We start from the raw sequence: 22780 nt of genomic DNA on the forward strand, positions 1-22780 counted from the left end.
GAGAGTGTTTTGCCTATGTTCTCCTCTAGGAGTTTTATAGTTTCTGGTCTTACGTTTAGATCTTTAATCCATTTTGAGTTTATTTTTGTGTATGGTGTTAGAAAGTGTTCTAGTTTCATTCTTTTACAAGTGGTTGACCAGATTTCCCAGCACCACTTGTTAAAGAGATTGTCTTTAATCCATTGTATATTCTTGCCTCCTTTGTCAAAGATAAGGTGTCCATATGTGCGTGGATTTATCTCTGGGCTTTCTATTTCGTTCCATTGATCTATATTTCTGTCTTTGTGCCAGTACCATACTGTCTTGATGACTGTGGCTTTGTAGTAGAGCCTGAAGTCAGGTAGGTTGATTCCTCCAGTTCCATTCTTCTTTCTCAAGATCGCTTTGGCTATTCGAGGTTTTTTGTATTTCCATACAAATTGTGAAATTATTTGTTCTAGCTCTGTGAAGAATACTGTTGGTAGCTTGATAGGGATTGCATTGAATCTGTAGATTGCTTTGGGTAGTATACTCATTTTCACTATATTGATTCTTCCAATCCATGAGCATGGTATATTTCTCCATCTATTAGTGTCCTCTTTGATTTCTTTCACCAGTGTTTTATAGTTTTCTATATATAGGTCTTTAGTTTCTTTAGGTAGATATATTCCTAAGTATTTTATTCTTTCCGTTGCAATGGTGAATGGAATTGTTTCCTTAATTTCTCTTTCTGTTTTCTCATTATTAGTGTATAGGAATGCAAGGGATTTCTGTGTGTTGATTTTATATCCTGCAACTTTACTATAGTCATTGATTATTTCTAGTAATTTTCTGGTGGAGTCTTTAGGGTTTTCTATGTAGAGGATCATGTCATCTGCAAATAGTGAGAGTTTTACTTCTTCTTTTCCAATTTGGATTCCTTTTATTTCTTTTTCTGCTCTGATTGCTGTGGCCAAAACTTCCAAAACTATGTTGAATAGTAATGGTGAAAGTGGGCACCCTTGTCTTTGGAGCTGTAAGTTAACTCTTTGACAGAGAGAGCGAGATGATGGTGGGGGACAGCCCCCAGTAAAGTCAGAGGTGAGAGCACAAAGCAATAAAGTAGGCAGACTCTGGTTTTGGGGGCAGATGCTCGAGAATATCTGGGGGGACTCCTGAGGCTTGATCCCACCTTTGCGTATGTCGAGCCTCCTTCCTCATGACCTTTGTCATGAGTGGAATGCCTCACCGGCTCCCGGCAAAGTACTTCTTCCACAAGTTTGGTCTGGAGGTGAGTTTCCTTGCTGACCTGTTCTCTTTCTCTTTTCTCTGAAAATTCCAGTGGCTGCTTTCAGCCAGGTGGCCACGAGGGCTTTGTGGCACGTCTCCACACCCTGATTTCTGTCTCCTTGGGATCCAGGGGTCTGGGGGAGAAATTCCATGGCAGGGTTCCTTGGCCTGGTGGAGAGTCTCCAGGACTCTGCCTGTCCCCTGCTCTGCGGCTGTGGACACAGCTTCTCAGGACGCCCAGTCTTACAGATGCCTGGGTGTGTGTTTAGTGCCTTCTGAATGTATGACCTCAGCCAGAGCACACTGTTTTGACCTGAATAGTGTGGAAGGTCTGCCCTCAGTACTTGGAACAGTGATTCTTATTGATGGTCAACTGGTCAGTCTTCTTTCTTCATGATGAAAACACACTGCAGAGGCAGAGCAGGTGAAGAACTCAGGAACACGGGTCTCCACTGCCCCTGGGGGCTGCCCACTGATGCCACTTCCCTTCCCTGTAAAGCCAACTTTTTGCCTCTTTCATCCTCATGCAGATCTGTTTCCTCATGCCAGCTAACGTGATCGGCCAGTGCATAGACTTCTACACCATGATTCACACCTGCTGGGTGATTGTCGTCCTGTACTGGCACAGGAGGAAGGCCATCATCGAGATCTGACCCACCCAAGTACTGCTACTTCCTGGCTTGCATCATCACCTTCCAGTATTTCATCTGCATCGGCATCCCCCCTGCCCCCTGCTGAGGTGTGTCCCCCCCACCACCAGCACCAGCGCCGGGAAGAGGGGAACTCAAGGGCATGAGGGGCTCCCTGACCAGCTCCTCCCACCCCACACCCAGCAGACTACCCCTGGAGGTTCAAGGGCGCCAGCTTCAATAACAACATCATCAAGTGGCTGTACTTCCCTGACTTCATCGTTTGGTCCAACCCTGTGTTCCTCTTGTGTAAGTGGGGAGCTGGGGTCCCGCCTGCTCATCTTTCCCCTAGCAGTGCATTCCTGCCTGCCCCCCCCCCAACCGCACCTCTGCACAGTCTGGACAGGCTGTTATGTCTGCAGAGTTAATACCATGTTAGCATTCCAAACACTTTTTTCACTTTAGTAATTTTATCTCCTGCCACATACCCCCACTATCCAGCCCCACACACGTGTATGCACCCACCTTCTTGGGGGGCAGTGCTGTGGGGATGGATGGGCCTGGTCTTGGGGAAGCAGTTGCTTCTTGCTGCCACCACAGACATAGACCTACAAACTGGACAGGGTAGCTGAAAGGACAAGGCCAGACCACAGATGCTTCTGTTCCACCAGATGATTTCATGCTGCTCCTGTGCACCTCACTGCAATGATAGATCTTTAAGGATGAGAATAAGGCCGCCATATGGATCATGGCAGGTGACAACGTAGAGATCTGCATGAACCTAGACATGGCCTCATTCAGCCAGCACAACCCTGTGCCCAACTTCATCCACTGCAGGTAAAGCAGCCACCCGTGGAGAGCCCCTGAGAAGATGTGACCCCCAAAGTCCATGCCCCCAGCTCCTCTGCCTTTCCTGGGCACTGACCTGCTTATTGCACCATGAAGCCAAGAATCCCAGGGCCAGATGGCTCGGTGATCTGGAGGCCAAACCTCCTTGTTATCCTCTGTCCTCCATGAACATGCCCAGGGCAGTTCTGGGGAGCAGACGCCCCTGAACCCCAGGACAGCCAGGGCCTCATGTGCTCCCAGCAGCCCTGGAGGTCCTCCCCATTGCGTGTTGGCTGGTGTTTGCATGCTGTTCCCACAAGCTTAGTTTTTTGATTTCTGAACCCAAAGCAGGTCAGGCTGAGGAATGAGGGCTGGGGCTCCTACAGGGGGATTCACAGCTGCAGGCAGGGAAGGGGAATGGATGGAAAGCCCACAGTACACAAACATGTACACACAAGCACACACACACTCACACTCAAACATGCCAGCAGCTTAGTTTCACCAACTTCAAGTCACACACATCAAGAGGACTATGGGTGTTCAGATCCCACCAGGACTGAATCATGGATGTTGCCTGTGTGACCGTGGGATGCTGAGAAACACTCACATCTTATGCACTCTCCCATATGTGTGACATCAAGGATGAGTGAAACATAGTTTAGAGAAAAGTCATGGAACTATTCAAAAGTGTTGAGTATTTTAGTCTAAGAAGAGTACAGTCCAAAAGTCCACTTCTGTGACAGTGTTCTCAGTTCAGTTCAGTCACTCAGTCATGTCCGACTCTTTGTAACCCCATAGACTGCAGCATGCCAGCCTTCCCTCTCCATCACCAACTCCATCACCGTGTCCATCACCAGCATTCTTCTAGGGACCACTTATTCTCTAACCACACTGAGAACAGTGTAGCACCTATTTTATCAGAGATGACTTAAGAGCTCCCACAAAATAACAACTCAGTTATCAAGTATCTGATAGCACAATTGGTGCTTCTGTGCTTCTCCCAAAACTTGGGAAGAGAAACAACCAAAGCAAAGCCTCCAAAGCCGAGAGCCTCTGAGCAAATGAATCCAGACAGGACACGGCTTGTAGGAACGATGTCTGTCAGCTGATACCCAGCGGGGGAACCTCCCAGAGCTCCATCACTGGGGGAGGATGGGGCCTGAGCATTTGCCTGTCTGCAGAGTGAGGAGTGGTCCCACAGAAGGGATCCTGGCTCAGCCCAGGGAAGTGCAGAGAGAGTGCTCACAGAGCCTGCAAACTCCATGTCGGTGTGTAAAAAATTGAAAGTGGTAGTCGCTCAGTCATGTCTGACTCCTCAGGTACTAGACAGAGAATGTTGCTCTTGTGGGAAGTTTGGCCCCAGTTTGATGATAAAAGTGCACACAGTCTTTTCACAGAGTACTGCTCTGTCCATCACTAACTGGGTGAGGATTGTGCATGGACCAGCCAGCGATCAAAGTGCCTGTCTGGCCTGTGCCTCCAGGCCAAGTCAGGAGGAGGATGTGTGAATGCATTCCCTTCCTCGACTAGACCTTCCCAACTTCATCTGTGCTGCAGTCTGTGTTGTCTCTTGGTTTCATTGTCCAGGTTGTACCTGGACACACACATCCATGGTGGTCATCTTCAGCTACCCCTTTTGGTTCGTGCTCACCATCATCTTCATCACTGGGATGACCCGCATCAGCATCTTTTGCATGGGCTATGTGGTGGCCTGCTTCTACTTCCTGCTCTTTGGGGGCGACTTGCTTCTGAAACCCATCAAGAGCATCCTGTGCTACTGGGACTGGCTGATCGCTTACAACGTCTTCATGATCACAATGAAAAACAGTCAGTAAGTGGCTTGTGCCGTGTAACACATTTGCGGTCCCAGCTTCAGAGCAGATGACCTGTTGGGTGGTTATAGAAAGCCTTCAGACCCTCATGCTGCTCTTTTAAAAGCCCCAAATAGGATGCTGGCAAACTCAGAATGACCGTTTATTACTCCTTGTTTTGCCATTTTAAGCAGAATCCTTTTTGCTCCCTTCTACCCTCTCAAGGACAAGAGGATATGTATTTGTAGGAAAAAAAAAAAAAAAACCTCTAAAATGTATTTTCTCAATTAAAATCTATCCCTTCTGAGGAACAATTGGATATCACTCCAGGACAGGCTGCATGTGGCCCTTTATGAGTTGAAATAGTCATGGGATGTCTTCACAAATTATATTCTGTTGACTGAAACTGACTTTCTTACTGGGAAAGCACCATGCAAGTGTAAATATTGATAGAATGGACAAGGTTTTTCACCACATGGTGTAGGGTACAGATGGGAGGGATGGGCCCCCAAAGGTGCAGGTGTTTTATGGTGCCCTGATGCATGGGTGGACACAGGAGCTTCATAGCTGCCCTAAGCACTGGCATCTTGACTTAAAAACAGCTAAGATGGTGCAGGATTGAGACCAACACCTCCTGTCCACAGAATGTGGCCGGTTCTCTGTTAAATTTCTGCCTTCTAGGCCACAGTGTGGCCCTTCCCTGGTAGATAAACCACCCACGGGTCATCCCAGAGTCTCATGAAAATTTTAGGCCACAAAGATAGCTTTTAAGCTCTGTATTCTGTCAAGAAATTAAACAGTGACCTTTCAGGAGCTGAAGGAGTTAATCCACCTCTAGCTCTAGTTTAAACTCAATCCCAGGGCCTGCTGCTCATGGCTGTAACTGACAGAGCGTTAGAACAGTGGTGGAATTGGGTGGGAGGTGAGAAGGAGTTTCAAGAAGGAGGGTACATGCATATACCTATGGCTGATTCATGTTGATGTGTGGCATAAACCAACACAATATTGTAAAGCAGTTATCCTCCAATTAAAAATTAATTAAAATAAACATAAAAGAACAGTGATGCATGACTGCCTGCTTCTCCCCTTCCTGGCACTTGAAGATGAGCTCGCCAGGCAATTCTCCTGGAAAGCATTTGACTTTGGGTGTGGGGAGGCACATGCATTGCTGTGTTTAGAGGTCTGGGGAAGCCAAGTCTATGTAACCACGAGTGTGTCTTTGAATAATTTAATTTTTCTCCAGTCCATGTGAATGGTTAAGTTTCTAGTTGGTAGTAAAAATTATTTTTATTCCTCAGTTGGACTCTAGCAGTGCGTGTTTGTCTGTGGGGTAGTGTTGAGAGTTATAGGACAGGGGGTGAGGCAGGACAGGAGGTCATGCTTTCTCCTGAAGCCAGTCCAATGGGCAGAGACGGGCGCCTGGGAGCTGATCCCTCCCAAGAGCTGTTCCTGGAAAGTATGTGACTGTGGAATCCACTCATTCACTCATTCTTTCTGTAAACCCAGGTTTCAGACCTGGTCTTCACTTTTCTGTTGTTGCTGTTTAGTTGCCCAGTTTTGTCAAACTCTTTGAGACCCCGTGGACTGCAGCACAACTGGCTTCCCTGTCCTTCACTATCACCCAGGGGGTTTGCTCAAACTCATGTCCATTGAGTCAGTGATGCCATCCAACCATCTCATAATCTATTGTCCCCTTCTCCTTCTGCCTTCAATCTTTCCCAGCATCAGTGTCTTTTCCAATGAATCAGCTCTTCATATCAGGTGGCCACAGTATTGGAGCTTCAGCATCTGTACTTCCAACTAATATTCAGGGTTGATTTCCTTTAGGATTGACTGGTTTGATCTCCTTGCTGTCCAAGGGAATCTCAAGAGTCTTCTCCAGCACCACAACTCAAAAGCATCAATACTTCAGTGCTCAGCCTTCTTTATGGTCCAACTCTCACATCCATACATGACTACTGGAAAAACCATAGCTTTGACTATATGGACCTTTGTCAGCAAAGTGATGTCTCTGCTTTGTAATATGCTGTCTAGGTTTGTCTCTGACCAAATGAATCCTGGATTAGTGCTCACCCATTGGCTATTGCAAAGTCTGGCTTGTTCCTATGACTCTCTAAGTATCCTCTTTGAAAAGAGAGGTATTTCCCAGTGCAGAGAGCACCATGCTGAGGCTTCTTCTCCTTGCTTCTTGGGTTTAACTCCCAGAAGTGAAACACCAAGCACTTCACTGGGTGGGAATGGATTTTAGGAGCCATCAGAGCACTGAGCTGTGGGGAATTCCTGCGTGTGTTGGGATTGAAAGACATCAACCTTGTTTTCTGGGTGCAGAGTTTCAGGATACTCCTTTCCCATTTGTTTTTCAGATAGGAGCGTGTGGCTGTATTGAAAAATTGGTTCAAAATAGTTAATGGTTGATCCAAGCATTCAGCCTGGCCTGCACAGTCAAGGGATACACAAATGCATGAGTATGAAAAGCAGATTTGGGAACAGAGGGACAGAGAAGGGAGGGCAGAAGTAGTGTTCTAATTTAAATATCTGGGTCAAAGCCCCTGAAGGAAGAAAATGAAGGGACACCCAACTCAGTGTCTTCATGGAGCTGTGGGATGGTGCCTCCAGGGTATCTGTGGTCAGAACACCCCTACCCCTAAGATAATCTTTGATCTTCTTCTACAAATATCCCATCCCTCTTCCCAAGCAGGTATTTAGCAACTCCCTGAACTTCCTGTATTTATGATGGGAAATGTCACAGATGCCCATGGACACCTGTGACTGCTGGGTGGATCATCAGAGGAGCTCTGCCTGCAGAGCCCCCACCCCGAAGCTCAGAGAAGCTCCACCGGATGGACAGTCGGGAGGAGCAGCAGAATGTCTGTAGTTAGACTCCCTCCCTGATGGAAGCGGTACTCCCATTCCCACCCTGTGCCTCTTGCGTCAGCACCCTGGACAGCGCCACTGTCCTCTGTTCTCCATAGGGCCTGGAACCTGGCTCTCCCCGACCTCCACCCCCACCCCCGCCCTGCCCTGCCTTCCTGTCAGATGATGAAGGAGGCAGTAGAGCTTGTTTGACTTGGGGGGTCAGACATGCTGTTGACACCTCTTCTTCCAGTAGACTGTAGCTACTCTGCTAGTCACCCTGGAAAGGGCCCATTCCCAGAACATGTCTTGTTTGTGCCGAGATTCCCTCTGGTGTTGGGACAAACAGATGTGATTTCTCCCTGGCCTCTCCTCCTGAGCCCTAGAGTATCCAGAGCTCACTTGTGGCCATCCTTCTGAACTGGTGCTGTTACCATACTTGAAGTTTGTGCCCTTGGCTGCGAATAAATCCGTTCACAGGGACTCAGTGTCTCGGAAGTTTGCTCGTATGTCTGTGTGATCGTATCACAGAGCTTATAAAATAACAATGAAAATGAGTATTCATTTTAATTTTTTTCTTTTTCTTTTCCCCTCCCCTAGCTGATGACGACTCATCATGTAAACTGCTCAGTGGGGAGGTGGGGATCATTTGGGACAGCATATGCTTTGCCTTCTTCCTGCTACAGAGAAGAGCATTCATGAGTTAATATTTTTTGCATGTGGTGGTGGATATAAAAGCCTAGAAGATCCTGGCATCCAGGTGGGTCAGGCTGTGGAATCAGGGATTTCTCCTAAGAAACCTGCTGGGAAGTGACATAGCCCCCAGCCTGCTGTCTGAGCTTGCCTGTAGAACCCACAAGGAATTAAGACACATTCCTTCCAGGAAAAGTGATCCAAGGCTTTAAGATCTAGAACAGAAGAGTAAAGAGGAAGACTCTGGAGGGAGTTACACCTTACCAAGACTAGGATACTCTTGAAGTTCAAAGACAGATTGGACATTGAGCTCCTCGGTCCAGACCTCAGTCCTGGAGTAGCTCCTTAGAGCCTCCTGAGTCAGAACAGAAGCAGAGACCATGTTGGTCCAGAGTCTAGTCCATCTTCCCCTGCTGCCTCCATTTTAAGGAGAAACTCCTGACAGTAGAGAAAAAATACTCATCTGTTACCTTTCAGAGTATAGCTGGAGGAGCCCATCTCCCCAGGGGAGGATGGAGGCTGTGTGAACCCATTCACAGGGATGGGGCTTCTAGACTGGACTTGGGACCCCCAGCTCCAGCCCAGAGACTTCAGGCAGCAGCCCACCCAAAATGTTTTCTCTTAGTAACTGTTGTCAGGGAAAGTGGCCAATACCGATAAAAATGCTCATTCATTCTGTTTCTGGCTTTCCTTTAGAGAGGTTGAGCTTTTCCATGCCACCATTGTAAAGGCTGTAAAGGCCAAAATCGAGGAGGAGAAAAAGTCCATGGACCAGCTAAAGAGGCAGTAAGTACACTTCCCTTTCATTTGGGGTACACCTGATCCTGTCCCACCAGATCCTGGCTCCCAGGGAGCCCCAAGCCCTGAAGAAGCCATTTGTGGTGACCTTCACACATACCCAGGTGTTTGCTCTGTGCTGACTGATGTGAAAATTGTCCAAAGGAGGTCACAGAGGAGTTGGGGCAAGGGGAGGAGCTGCCATGGGCAAGACCAGTGTCAGGTCCTAGTTTAGATGATTCTTCTGGAGCCCCCAGCAGGTCTCTAAACTCTCTGAATTCCAGTTTTCTGTTTTAGATTAGGACTCGGTTCTGCCTGATCCTGGTAAATATTAAACAAGCTAGTGAATGAGACAGGGTCGTTCCCAGCAACACTAACTCAGAGAGAAGTCCATCATGTCTGTGGGTGAAGTGAAGGAACATAGGTTCTCACTTCAGAAGGATCTTTAAAGATAATACGGTCCAGTCTGATCAGAAGCTGCTGACGCATGTAGTGGATGACTTAAAACCCACAACAAACCGGAGGTGGCACTAAAAATACACCCACATTTCCATGTCCAGTTCATGGCCTCCTGTCCCACCGGGCCATTCTGGAGAAATCAAGTAATGGACTAACTCCACCCAGGACATCTGAGAAGTCTTTTTCTTTTTTAATTAGCCCACTGAAAATAGTTATTTTCTTAGAGTGAAATCTCTAGCAATAAGTGGAACTTCTGAGGAAGGCTAGTGCCTCACATGTCTGGGGCCAGGTTTAAGAGCTGATGGCCATAGAATTCAAAACCTAGCCACTTTCTCCAGGAAAATGGAGAGACTGTCAGCCCACCTGGAAAGTTCCCTGCGTTTCTAAGACTACTTCATTCCATCCTGACCTCATCTCCCAGCTCCTTTCCCTGTGCAAAAAATATTTGCCAATATGAATCACACTATCCCATGGCATGGTTATTTTCATAATCAGAGGTATGAGGTATATAACATATATACATATATATATATATATATATATATATATATATATATATATACACACACACACACACACACACACATATAGCTATGTAGCTACTACTATTGCTGTTTCTAGCTATCTAAATCATGTCTAGAGAAATAGCAAATTTGACCTCACATGTAGTATGTGTTCCTAATTTCCCATAAGTGAGACCTCTTACTATAATTTACATCACTGGATTTTTCCATTTCCTCAAATGAGAAGTCAAGGAAAGAATGAAGGCAATGATCATTGTTAAATACAAACAAATAAAGAAAATATTTAAGCTGCCCAAAGCAGAAATGTCACTTAAATCAGTTTTAAAACTTGGGCCATACATTTAGAATTTTAAGAAACCAGGAAATGAAATGTTTTAGGACTTCCTTAGTGGTCCAGCAGACTTCCACTGCAGGGGTGGGGCAGAGTTTTGATCCCTGATCTGGTAATTAAGATCCCACATGCTGCACAGTGAGCCCAAAAATGTTTTTTGTAAATTTATTTATTTATTTATTTCAATTGGAAGCTAATTACTTTACAATATTGTAGTGGTTCTGCCATACATTCACATGAATCAGCCATGGGTGTACATGTGTCACCCATCCTGAACTCCCCTCCCACCTCCCTCCTCATCCCATCCTTCTGGGTCATCCCAGTGCACTGGCCCTGAGCGCCTTGTCTCATGCATCAAACCTGGACTGGCGATCTATTTTACAGATGGTAATATTCATGTTTCAATGCTATTCTCTCAAATCATCCCACCCTCACCTTCTCCCACAGAGTCCAAAAGTCTGTTCTTTATATCTGTGTCTCTTTTGCTGTATCACATATAGGGTCATCGTTACCATCTTTCTAAATTCCATATATATGCATTAATATACTGTATTGGTGTTTTTCTTTCTGACTTATTTCACTCTGTATAATAAGCTCCAGTTTCATCCACCTCAGTAGAACTGATTCAAATGCATTATTTTTAATGGCTGAGTAATATTCCATTGTGTATATGTACCACATTGCCGCACAGTGAGGCCAATTTTTTTTTAATTAAAAAAAGGAAATGATATTTTTCAAGAGGGTATATGTGGGAGATGAAGCTCAACACTGCAGTTTCTGAATAGATTTCCTGAATAAACAGACAAAAAGCTACAAGACATTTTCCCAGATCCAATAAGAGATTAGATGTGACACACAGAAGAGTTGCGGGGTCTGATAGAACACTCCAGAATGTTGAAATAGCAACTTACTATGTACAAAACAGTTCTCACATTTATATGTCTTTTCATTTGATCTTCACAACTATATGAGGTAGGCAGCATTTTTTTTTAAAGAAAAATGCAAAACCTGGGAGAATAAAAGAAACAAGGAGACAGTTGTTGCTAACAAGCAACCATCCACAAGTCCCAAATGTTGCCACACTATCCACGATTTTGGCTGTCTGCACAAAAGTGTATAGGTAACTGTGGGTGTAGGCTGTGTGCATAAGTGTGTAGGTAACTGTGGGTGTAGGCTGTGTGCATAAGTGTATAGGTAACTGTGGGTGTGTCCTTGGCGTTGCTGCTGGTGTTTTGTTGTACAGGATGGACCGCATCAAGGCCAGGCAACAGAAATACAAAAAGGGTAAGGAGAGGATGCTGAACTTGACCCAGGAGTCAGGGGAAGACCAAGACCTCCAAAAACTTTCTGAAGAGGATGACGAGAGTATGTTGAAATATTTCCTTCTTCACTCAGTACCTTGATGTTGGGTAAAAGCATGATATAGGGTAGTTTTATGAAATAATATTACTATTCATTCTAGTTTTATGTTCCAATTGTGAGTGGAATGTGTTTGTTTCAGAAAGTACATATTTAATGAATCCATGATTTTATGAATAGCCCCATATTTAGCAAGATGACTTCTCTTTCACGGACATGAGCTTCTGAAGAAAATAGGATGCGTTGGCTTCATTTGTTCCTTTAGGGAAGATATTTAGATATGTAGTCTACAGTTGTCTTTGATTTCTATAAAATTTATACAAAAATTAAATACATAGGCCTCTGAATAAAAGTAGTTAAAATATTCAATTATGGTCTGTTCCAATGAAACTTGAGATGAAATAACATATTTATTATATCTAATTATAGATTTGTTATATCCAGTTAAGTTTAAAAGTTCTAAAAGATGCTTGCATGCTTGTCTATTTGAAGGGAATGGAAAAATAATACATGGTATTCTTCCAGTGCATAGCATCTATTTATCAATAGTAAATTGATATTTTTCCAACCATGCATTAAAATGATCACAAGAGATATTTCCGGTTATTGGAATGGATGTATTACAGCAAATTATTTGCCACTAAATTCTTCTATAATATCTGGGTGGTGCTTCTTTTTGTTAATTCTATGGAAAATTCAATGTGGGATGCATTTTTGACAGATAATCCTTTTCTTATTATACTTTTTATATGCCCTCAGTCACTAAAAAGAGAGTGAAAATGTGGCATTCTGTTAATAGAATACTGAATATTTACCTTGTGAAATTGATTGCTGAACCACCTAAATGTTCAGAGTCAGTAGAATTTCTTTTCCTGACCTCGGGTGTACTTTTGCAATGTGTCTAGATTTTGACAATTGAGTTGTTAAAGCATGGTTTTCAAAGTTTGTTTTCTCATTTCCTGAGAATTAATATTTGGACATATTTTGTTTTAGGAGAAACAGACAAACAGAAAACAAAAGGCAAAAAAAAGCAGTGGTGGCGGCCTTGGGTTGATCATGTTTCCAGTAGGTTTTCTCAATCCTCTTACAATTTCATCAATTCTAACCCTTACATCCTTGACCAGAATTCAGGTGTCCCTGTGACCCGTGTGTTCCATGCATGGTTTGATGCTTGTGACTTGATAGGAGGGGCAGAGGGGAGAAACACTGTGATCTCTGTGGGTCTCTGGGCCCGACTGATGGAATCTTCCAGAGCAGTCAGCTGACTACCATGTGGCTCACTTGCCCCTGAGCACCACACATGGGCTCAGAAAGAGAAGAGGGGTTGATGGTTTTGTTATCCAGTTCTGAGGTCCAGAGCTCTGCTGAGGTGTGTTTGTTCCATGGCTGAAAACCCTTATTGAAAATGCATTTCAGCTCCTCCTGGAACTCTGAATTTAAACAGAACCACTGTATTTGGAATGCCCGTGACCCTCTTTGAAAAGCATTGAGCGTGAATGCGAATGAGCTCCCCTTCCCGCCCTGGCCCACCCCATGCTGTCATTCTGAGAGCACTGATTCCATTTTCATGTAAGGGTAGTTGGCAATTTATTAAACACAAAGATGGGGATACCTTAAGACAGTTGCTTTCTTATCCTGCCTCCTCAGTTTCAAAAAAGTTCTAAACTACCCTCCAAATCCAATGCCCAGTGTGTGGGTGGTCTCAGAGTCACCAGAGCTCAGACAGGACCCTTCAGAGCAAAGTCAGACGATGGTTTTGGAAAAGCAGAGCTCTATAGCCACACAGAGTTGGTGTGTTTCACCCTATCACAGAAAAATAAAATGAATGAGTAATTGCAAAATGCAGCAGCTATGCCTGCTCCACTTAGCAAAGGATGTAGCACTCACTCACTCTTGGCAATGGCATTCTAATAGAATGATCCATTTCAGCCTGACCCACTTTGAATTTGTTAGAATATTGAATAATTATTAATTATCTTACAGATTATTCGTAATGTCTTCAGACTTTTATGTCTTGTATTGTGTCTTCTTTACTGCAGCTTATCTAATCAGACAAGTAATATCACAAGGTCCCTAACGTCAACAGGATGATATTCAAAATCAGTAGGAAATCATTCAGAATCCTTTCCCTCACCTGATTCTTACCATCATTTAGATCTGGTTTTGGCCTTTCACCCAAGAAGTAATTTCCTAAAATCAGCAAGCCAATTTCAGGAGTGATATTCAAAATGCTTCATATACCTGGATGTAATCAAATGTAATCCCAAATATTGAATTTAGCATTATGGTGTGAAAAAAATCCATGAGTTCTAAAGAGTTTCATTTCATCCGCTGCTTGAGTCAAAAGACAAAGATTCAAGCTGAAATTCTATGTGACCCACTGTCTGCTGGCGTGTCAGTCATGCCAACAGTCTCCTGTGCAGATGCTGTGTGCCAATTTCTATCAAATCACAAGTAAACTGTGCCAATCTGTCTGTTTTTAAAGGGGCCTTTGCTAGTTTTGAGAGATCTATCCATTTCAAAATGCTGTCATACTGATGTTTTGTCCTTTAACTGGGGGTATATGCCCACTGCAGTCATCATGGGTCTTTCCTTTGCTCATGTAAACATTGCATTTTGGAAGGAATTGGATATGGTCTTTGATCACCACCTTATGAGTTGGTTATCCTTGAAAGAACTTCTGAATGTTGTTGACTTTAGTTTCTGATTCATTTCACCCTCATTATATCAAGTTCTTGAAGGCTGGGATTACAGCACCTGTGCCTTGTCATAAAAATTCCAGTGCAATGATGCCAGGATGTGTGTCATTGATAGTTTGGAATCAGATATTTCTTTTTACAAGCTGGGGAGGAAAGGAAAGGAATTGATGTGTGGCTTATTTTTGTTGACAATGACGAGTTCCAAAACCTATCTTTAGATTTGGAAGCACTTTATTGAAAGCCCATTTTCCAATCTCTTAAGTCATTGGGCTTTTAAATATTTCTTAGAGATGCCAAGTTAAGAATAAATGTCTTTGGAATACCCTTGGCAAACCTATTGATGATATAATAATGTTGCTGTGTTGTTCACATTATTGGTGAGCATCTGAGCTCTTAACATGTTCTGTAGGTGACATCCTCCCAGTTCCACATCTATGTGCACACAGACCATCGCATCATTGCTGTTCAATGATGCCTTCCATGCTGGTAAAACACATTTGTTTCACATCAGTTCTGTACAGCAGAATCAGTGACAAGCCTCACTTTGTTGTCAAATATCTGAAATAAAGGACCAAGTCCCTTGGGTTGTAGGTGGTGGGATTTTAAAAGCCAGCTGTCAGCATCAGTGTCCATGGTACACACACGGACCCAGGCTGGAGGCAGGATCCCCATCAGAACTCACAAACATAAAATAACAGTTTCTCTACTTATTATTAGCAGATAGAACTTCAGAAAATATTATCTAGGTTTCATTTCAATAACAATTTATAAAGGAATAGGAGATCTTTTTAAAAAACTTTCTTCCTTTTTTAATGTGTTAATGGCACATGTCGCATACAAATTGGCGGCATCTTTCAAACAATAAAAATCAATGTACAACTTCTCATGATGAAAACTGACTTCAGTGGCCACGTGAAGAAAAGTTCTTGAAGGTATGATTGAATACAGTTGAAGCTGTAGTTGATTTTAGAGCCGATAATGAGGGTAAAATGTTCAGTCCTGGAAATCTCGGTGTTTACCAAATGACCACGTGACATCAAGTCCGTGTGACTTTCCAGCAAGTCTCTTAGCTTATCTGAAGCATTACTTTCATGGTCTCCATCTCGGTCTGACGTAATGCTATGACTTTGGTTCATTCTTGCTTATTCTTACCTTACGTTGAATTGCATTTATTTCCTCAGGCCTGGGCCCAGTCCTCTGGGCTTGGTTCCTTCTTCAAAATAAACATAACAAATTACAGTGCTTCTGTTCAAGGATATAAGGCCCAAATCATTCATTCTGCATCTTCATGGATGAAGGTTTCAGATATGTCTGAAAACATGGGCAAAATTTCTCACTGTCATGTTTAGTGATAGCAACTAATTTTCAACAAGCCAAGGTTTCCTGTGACCTTACAATGGATAAGTCCAGAAGATACCTAAAGACATCACATGATGTCATCCAAAAGACACCTCAACATTTGAAAATTCTAATATAACTTGAAAATATGCATATGTTTTCCTGCAGTGACAGTAAAGTTCTTGTAGCATCAGAAATGCACATGCTGGGTCTCTTTTCTCTGATAAAATAGTCATCAAACTGATAAAGATTCCATTCTCAAACTTCTTGAGCTCTCTGAACATTTCAGCTCTCTAGACTGTCCCCGTGCTTAAGACACAATATGTCTTTGCAAGGAAAATGCCAGCAAGGACCATCCATACAGTTTGTGCTTTGTGTCTTGTGGTCAATACACTTCCCCTCAAATTTCAGTAAGCAACTGGGGGACTCCTTGTTGACCGGAAGCCTAACAGTGCTAAACCGTATGGATCATGTCCACCTGGCTCCTTCTGTCCTAGCCTATGAGTAGAAACAGCCAGAGTGTGGTGGTAGTGTTTTTGTGATTGTGCTTTTTTCTTTTCTTTTCTTTTCTGTGTTATTTGCCCATTTCCTCCTCATGATAATGTGTGATTAAAAACAAAAAAAAAGCTCTTTCAAATGCCTTACAGCCTGTGTTATGGCCTGTGTCTGCACAGTATAAAGTAAAGCAGAAGGTGATGACACTGACTCCTGGTCCCTAATCATCCCAGTTAGCTTTGCCATAACAATTTGGACCCATTCAGATAACAATGAAGCTTCCACTTCCTCAGACCTTGTCTGAGGTCCCAAAGTGCTGAACTGTGACATGATAGTTTTCAGTCTTCTGGGCCATCTTGGTAACAGAACTGGTTGCTGCAGGCTTGATCTGGTGCATACATGTACAATTCCCTATGAAGAAGGAAGAAAATGCCAGACGAACCCAGCAGCAGCCAGGTCCCCTCCATGGCCTCCACAGACCATGTAGCTCAGCCCAGAGTGAGGCCTCCTCATCTCCTGTTTCCTCCTCCCCACTGATGCCTTTGATGGACAATTTATGTGTCTTTGGGGGGCATTTCATAAATATGCCCCCAACTGTCTCATATTTCTTCCAAGAAATAAGTACATATTTTGCTTTACTTAGTGGTCAGGAGAGGAGATTACTATTTGTTTGAAACGGATAGTGAAGAAGAGGAAGAGAAAGAATAAAAAAAGGAAGATGAAGAGCCCCCCGAAGGTCAGCTTTCCAGCTAACTATGGGGATAAGGATGTCACAGCCTTGGTTGGTTGAAGAGGTTTTCTTTCTGACAGACCTTGACCACAGGCCTCAACTTCCTCTGTCGTGTTAATGCATGGTAGCTCTCAGAGGTTCTAGTTCACATCTGAAGTCACATGGTTCTCACTGTCCTGTCCTGCCGCTTGCTGTAAGCATTGCAATTGTTACTGCCAGAATTCCTGCAACGGCACTGGTCCAGCCAGCTGTTCATTTACATAAGAAATTTCTGATACTCTAAACAAAATTAAGGCTGCCCTGGGTGTACTTCCTTTCAAACTTTGGATCACTTGAGTGGACTTCTAGTTCCATAGGTGAAATAGGTAACCATGAAAATAAAATCCTCGCTTTGTTTTAAACACTGTCATTTCGAATTTTGCAAATCAGATCCCTTTGTACTTCTAAAGATTTTAGACTGTATTAAAATCATGAAAACCTCCAGCCCAGTTTTGATGTTCTCAGTTTAAATTCGTCTCTTTTTCAGAACCTGCCATATCATTTTCGGTGACATGAGTCACCAGCCTAGTACTATGTATCCAGCAATTATATCATCGGTGTTTGTTAAAGATGTGGGCTTGTTATTAGAGTTACATATGTGATGAAAACTCAGATTTCCATCCAGTTCAGTTCAGTTCAGTTGCTCAGTCGTGTCCAACTCTTTGCAACCCCATGAACCACAGCACTCCAGGCTGCCAGAGTCTACCCAAACCCATGTCGATTGACTCGGTGATGCCATCCAACCATCTCATCCTCTGTCGTCCCCTTCTCCTCCTGCCCTCGATATTTCCTAGCATTAGGGTCTTTTCAAATGAGCCAACTCTTCACATCAGGTGGCCAAAGTATTGGAGTTTCAGCTTCAACATCAGTCCTTCCAATGAACACCCAGGACTGATCTCCTTTAGGATGGACTGGTTGGATCTCCTTGCAGTCCAAGGGACTCTCAAGAGTCTTGTCCAACACCACAGTTCAAAAGCATCAATTCTTCAGTGCTCAGCTTTCTTTATAGTCCAGCTCTCACATCCATACATGACTACTGGAAAAACCATAGCCTTGACTAGACAGACCTTTGATGACAAAGTAATGTCTCTGCTTTTTAATATGCTGTCTAGGTTGGTCATAACCTTCCTTCCAAGGAGTAATCATGTTTTAATTTCATGGCTGCAATCACCATCTGCAGTGATTTTGGAGCCCAGAAAAGTAAAGTTAGCCACTGTTTCCACTGTTTCCCCATCTATTTCCCATGAAGTGATGAGACTGGATGCCATGATCTTTGTTTTCTGAATGTTGAGCTTTAAGCCAACTTTTTCACTCTCCTCTTTCACTTTCATCAAGAGGCTCTTTAGTTCTTCTTCACTTTCTGCCATAAGGGTAGTGTCATCTGCATATGTGAGGTTATTGATATTTCTCCTGGCAATCTTGATTCCAGCTTGTACTTCTTCCAGTCCAGCATTTCTCATGATGTACTCTGCATGTAAGTTAAATAAGCAGGGTGACAATATACAGCCTTGACATACTCCTTTTCATATTTGGAACCAGTCTGTTGTTCCATGTGCAGTTCTAACTGTTGCTTCCTGACCTGCATACATGTTTCTCAAGATGCAGGTCAGGTGGTCTGGTATTCCCATCCCTTTCAGAATTTTCCACAGTTTATTGTGATCCACACAGTCAAAGGCTTTGGCATAGTCAATAAAGCAGCTGCTGCTGCTGCTAAGTCACTTCAGTTGTGTCCAACTCTGTGCGACCCCATAGACAGCAGCCCACCAGGCTCTGCCGTCCCTGGGATTCTCCAGGCAAGAATACTCGAGTGGGTTGCCATTTCCTTCTCCAATGCATGAAAGTGAAAAGTGAAAGTGAAGTCGTTCAGTCATGTCTAACTCTTCACGACTCCATGGACTGAAGCCTACCAGGCCCCTGGGTCCATGGAGTTTTCCAGGCAAGAGTACTGGAGTGGGTTGCCATTGCCTTCTCCTCAATAAAGCAGAAGTACATGCTTTTCTGGAACTCTGTTGCTTTTTCAGTGATCCAGTGGATGTTGGCAATTTGGTCTCTGGTTCCTCTTCCTTTTCTAAAACCAGCTTGAACATCTGTAAGTTCACAGTTCACGTATTGCTCGAGCCTGACTTGGAGAATTTTGAGCATTACTTTACTAGTGTGTGAGATGCGTGCAATTGTATGGTAGTTTGAGCATTCTTTGGCATTACCGTTCTTTGGGATTGGAATGAAAGCTGACCTTTTCCAGTCCTCTGGCCACTGCTGAGTTTTCCAAATTTGCTGACATATTGAACGCAGCACTTTCACAGCATCATCTTTCAGGATTTGAAATAGCTCAACTGGAATTCCATCACCTCCATGCACTAGCTTTGTTCGTAGTGATGCTTCCTAAGGCCCACTTGACTTCACATTCCAGGATGTCTGGCTCTAGTTAAGTGATCACACGATCATGATTATCTGGGTCGTGAAGATCTTTTTTGTACAGGACCCCACAGGAACTCATAGTGAGCAGGGTGGCTGCTCCCTCCACCCCAAGAGTAGAGGAGGCCTAGAGAGATGCAGCCTCCCTGCCTCAGCCCCAGAGAGCTGAGCCTCCACCATGCCCTAGGCCGTGCCTGGGTCCTGAAGGTCTTCCTCGTGCTTGCTTGGCTTGCTCAGCTCAATCATCTCTACCACAAGCGTGATGCCCAGGATCAAGCCACAGACAGGAGTGAGGCAGGCGACACCTGGGGACCATGGGCCTCGGCTGAGAATCGTACCTGGGAATGGTCTGAGATAGGCCACTTAAAAGTCTCCTCTTGAGGGGTCCCCTCAGTCCTCCATCAGGGTCCTCACCTAAACTCCTTCAGAACCTAAGAATCTGCCCTCCAATCTCTGAAGCCCCGCACCTTATATCACGTCTCCAATGTCCTTGAGATCGTGTGCTCATGCAGCCACCAGAGTCGCCCCAGGCTGACAACAGGTTCCTGGACCTGTGGGGTTCCCTGTGTCCTCCCTCAAGGTCCTCATCTTGAGCCCTGGCAGGTCTGGGGATGCCCCTTTTGTTGACCAGAGGCAAGACCCTCACACCAAGCCATTACTTCACTGAGACCCCAAAGGGAAGTCTGTGGGCATGACATCAGGGCTCCATGCCCAGGGTTTCCCAGAGCTGAGATGATGCCCCTGGCCATCCTCAACCCTCCTTCTGCTCTTCACTTTAACTCTCAGCAGGTCTGGGTACTACCCTCTCACCCTGACTTTTCTCCCCTTAAAATCAGGCCCACCCCAGCCAGGACCCCTGAGAGGCAAGCAGGAGTAGGGGGCTCATTACCTCAACCCTGCCAGGGTCTCCCAGGGCTGAGAGCAGTGATGATCTGGATGTCCTGGGGCCCCGGAGCCCCCGTCAGGATTCTATCTTGACTCCTAGCACAGCTGGGCTCCTTCACTCTGCTGACCTGAACCCGGGCACCTGACCCAGGCCCTCACTTCTCCCCTCCCATCGGGATCAGTGAGTGACGTTACATCTGGACACCACACCCCATGGTGCCCCAGGGCTGTCAGGAGGGCCACACATGCATCCCCTGGGGACCCTCAGCCTCCACTGGTCCTCACCTCGAGTCTCCACAGGACGTGGGCCCCTCCCTCTGCCCACCTGTGACTGCACTCCAAAGACCAAGCTTCTGAATCCCTGAATTCACTGAGGAAGTAAGGGTGCTTGGGGTCTCAGCCTGATGGCCCAGACTGGGGCACCCAGGAGACCCAGTAGGGGTGGAGTTGTATTCTATGGGGCTCTCTGGTCTGGGGTTCCTGGACCCCCTCATTGTCTCTCAGGAGGGGCCTCCTTAACCCTTGAGAGAAGGCTGCAGTCCCAGCACAGATGCTGGATGGGGGGCTTCTGCACCCATGACAGTCAGGGAGCGCAGGTAACTACTCACCTTCCCATGGGGGCCCCTCAGCAGTCACCAGACTTTGTAAACTTTTGTATTAAACATGTTTTAGCCAAAGAGGGTGAGGAGTGGCAGGCGAGTTAGCAAGAATTCAGCAGCTTAGAGATGGCGTTGGCTGCTCATAGTGACTTCACACTCCTCCTCTGTGGGGTATCCCCAGGGTCATCTGGTGACTCTTCCACTGGTCGGCATGGATGCCTCTCCACGGGCCCTGCTTCTGCTGAGTGGCCAGAGGGGCTCTTGGAGGCCAAAAACTCCTTTGTTTTGGGTTCTAAGTCCTCACTGGTTGGGCGACCTTAGACTCTTCTACCAGAAAGGAGAGACATTCGGGGGGAGGGTGGGTGGCTGACCCGCCCTGCCCCTGGGGCCCCTGAGGGCCAAGGACTCAGCCTCACTGCAGTCCAGCCCAGCCCCCATGATGGCCTGGCAGCCCCCAGCCCCCCTAGAACCCCCCAGAGCACTACTCAGAGGCCAGAGGTGCTGCCTGAGTGAGACTTGGGCATCCCCAGGTTTGCTGAGGGCAGGGGCATGCAGAGATCATCGTCTGGGGGGTTTGCATGGGGCCTCAGGAGGCCCCCTGGCTGGGACCTCAGACCCTGGAGATGGGGACCTTCCCTCCCTTTTCAGAGGCTCAGCGGATGGCTGAGCACCTTGCTGCCCATTCACAGGCCTTGTTTGTGGAGTTGTGTGTGAACAAAACCAAGGTCATGGTGTCTCATCAGCCTCCCCTGCCAGTTTGTAGCTTGATTCATCCCAGGGCATTTCCTCATGACAGTTCCCACAGAGTCCTAGGCGGTTCCTCCTGCAGAGAGTTGGCACTCCAGAGGACCACCAGGTTTGCTCATCATAGGCTAAACCTTGTTTCTGTCATCCAGAAATCAAACTCTTCCAGCCTTCCCACCTCCTCCGTTTGGCCATGGCACCTCCCTTTGTGAAACGACAGATCAAGGGAGCCCAGAGGATGAAAGAGCCACTGAGGACCCAAGATGAGCACTGGGCCGAGGGAGGCTCGGGCAGAGCTGGTGGGAAGGGAGTTGGCCGTGGATCACCAGCTCCCCGGGGTCTGCCCAGTTGGGCCTCCAGGGTCACCCTTGCCTAGTTGGAGCACTTGTGACACAGGGCCCCTCTCTGAGACACCCTGTCTGGTTGAATTGCATTTCCACTCTCCTAGACACTGTCACCTGTGTGGCCCCGGGGACAGAACTAATTCTGTGCCTCTGGAGCTGCCTGGCTTCTCCTCTGGTGACCTGGGCACGCCTGGGGCTCAAGACAGTTTGACTTTCCAGGGCCAGCCCATCAAGTCCCTGCTCCATCCCTACACTCCTGTGTGACCTTAGGCTGCTGCCTCTGCCCAGCCCAGGAAGACCCATGCTTAGTCCCTTCATTCTGCAGCTATCAGTCAGAATCTACCAAGGGCTGAGTGGTGGGAGTGAAGTACCACATGAGTCTCTTGATGTCAGGCAGCCTTGACTTTGTAAATAAAAGTTGCCTTTTGTGACAAGCAGATGACTTGAGATTGCAATCTGAACATCTTCACTTTCTCTATAGATTTACAGGTAAGCAGGTGCCACACATGCTGAGGTTTCTGGGAATGTGGTTTTAAAAATAGCAGCATCTGCATGTGATTCCAGGTCAGGAGGCATATGGAAGTCAAGACAAAAAAATCGAATGAAACCTTCTGAAAAGTTAAGGTGTTCCCCAGGCAGTGAACCTTTGTAATGGGCTGTGTTTTGTCTTGGAAGTGAGCAGCCTGGTCGGGCGTCACAGCAGCTCAGTGCTGGGGCTGACAGAGCCCTGGCCTTCGCCGCCCCAAGTCCTTTCTCAGGGGCCTCCTGTTCCTGCACCAGACTGCCAACAAGGGAGACCTGGCCTTCCGGTTCCAGTGGACTGGTGTGTGCGCTCTCTCTCTCCTGACCTTAGAGCCCTTGTCTCTGCAGTGCAACCCTGGAGGGCTATTTGCTATGCTCCTCAGGACAAACACTCTTTTAAGAGAGAGCATGTTATAAACTGGACATCCCAGTGAGCAGAGGGTGCTGAGGTGTGACAC

The 22780-nt window shown here is 45.8% G+C and overlaps 1 long non-coding RNA gene across 1 annotated transcript; it reads left to right on the forward strand.

Moving 5' to 3' along the window:
• Window positions 1–3077: 3077 nt before the first annotated feature.
• LOC139180860 (uncharacterized) lies at window positions 3078–17946 on the forward strand. The gene is made up of 4 exons (XR_011565082.1): window positions 3078–4536; window positions 7970–8129; window positions 8759–8848; window positions 11397–17946. It is a non-coding gene; the product is annotated as an uncharacterized lncRNA (long non-coding RNA).
• The last annotated feature ends 4834 nt before the right edge of the window (window positions 17947–22780 follow it).

This window comes from Bos indicus, chromosome X, assembly GCF_029378745.1.
Source record: "Bos indicus isolate NIAB-ARS_2022 breed Sahiwal x Tharparkar chromosome X, NIAB-ARS_B.indTharparkar_mat_pri_1.0, whole genome shotgun sequence".
NCBI lineage: Eukaryota > Metazoa > Chordata > Mammalia > Artiodactyla > Bovidae > Bos > Bos indicus.